Source organism: Armigeres subalbatus, chromosome 1, assembly GCF_024139115.2.
Source record: "Armigeres subalbatus isolate Guangzhou_Male chromosome 1, GZ_Asu_2, whole genome shotgun sequence".
Lineage (NCBI taxonomy): Eukaryota > Metazoa > Arthropoda > Insecta > Diptera > Culicidae > Armigeres > Armigeres subalbatus.
Genome location: NC_085139.1, coordinates 49,961,400 through 49,962,625, shown reverse-complemented (window position 1 = coordinate 49,962,625; position 1,226 = coordinate 49,961,400). Strand labels below are relative to the sequence as shown.

General features: G+C 37.4%; 1 long non-coding RNA gene across 1 annotated transcript; it reads right to left on the bottom strand.

The window, feature by feature from the left end:
- Positions 1-375: 375 nt before the first annotated feature.
- LOC134208378 (uncharacterized) lies at positions 376-868 on the bottom strand. Its single transcript, XR_009978640.1, has 2 exons — positions 636-868; positions 376-567 (listed from the first exon to the last, which is right to left on the bottom strand). It is a non-coding gene; the product is annotated as an uncharacterized LOC134208378 (long non-coding RNA).
- Between the last annotated feature and the right edge of the window lie 358 nt (positions 869-1,226).

Sequence of the window (1,226 nt, the reverse complement as noted above, 5' to 3'; positions counted from 1 at the left end):
TTTCTACCAACCCAACACGGTTTGTGTGGATTTGTATAGAGTGTGAATCAAGCAGTCACGTGTGCTCAAACGACTAACGATGGTGGAAGACTGACACTTTGATCACAATTAATTGCGTATTATTGGGCAACTCGGAAGTACGAAAATAATTTTGTTGTTAAATATCTTGCCTTTGCATATGCACAGCACATGTTTCGAAATGAACAAATTGATATGCAATTTGCGGAAGATAATCCACGTGCCTTGAAGGGACTCGAAACCTCAACCTCCTGCGAAACGCTTTCAGAAGAATCGATTCCTTTTACGGTAATTTAATTCGCCCTGTTCCCGTTAACGGCAACAAGACTCGGTTTCCGAGAATTTAAACAAACGCGCCCAAATATGTTGTATTTATTATATCAGACTTGTATGTTAAATTTTTCCTGTAATTGTTGAAAACAGTTTGAAATTTAACGAAAAGCTATGTCGATCTTAAAGCTCAAATTCTGTCATTCTTTTACTCACGTTTAGTGTGTCTTTTACTCGTTACGTCCGGTAAGCGGTCTCGTACGGTATCTCGTGCGATTTCTATCTGTAGTGTAGTTTTGTATTATTAGCATTTATCTTGTTCACGGCATTATAATAATGATTATTACCTTAGTTTTGAAATAGTTGTTCCTAACTGCAAATCCGGATCCGAATCCGTAGCACTAACTGTGATTCCAAACTACTAACTGTGATTAATATCTGTGATAAAATAGGCTAGGTAAAATCCGTACTACTAGTGTTAAGGATCTTTTTAAATTCAATTCACCTTATAGATATAATATTTCACCGTACTTAGCTCTACATCAAAAGATCTCTAATCAAAGTTCACGTAATAAGCTCAATAAACTAAATTTAAGATTTTTGGAATTATCTGGTTCTATCAATTTCACAATTTGTAAACAAGATCTCCCTCTTCAGCTACTCATACATACTTCTGTGCTATATGCACCGAGTATAGACTCTGTATACCTATGTATTTGATGTGTTTCACTTTCTGGTGTTTCCCTACTATCTGCATCTTGCGTTGCTGAAGGTAGAAGCACAATGGGCTCGAAGGCGCTTTACGCAGATTGCGTAACACGCCCCTTCTTTGAGATTTATTCGTCGAAAAAACTCAGAAGCAATGCTGCGTGCAAGAGAAAGGGGTTAATGACCTTCTGGTTTAATATCCCTAAAAAACCAGCGAGCAAGACTCTTGC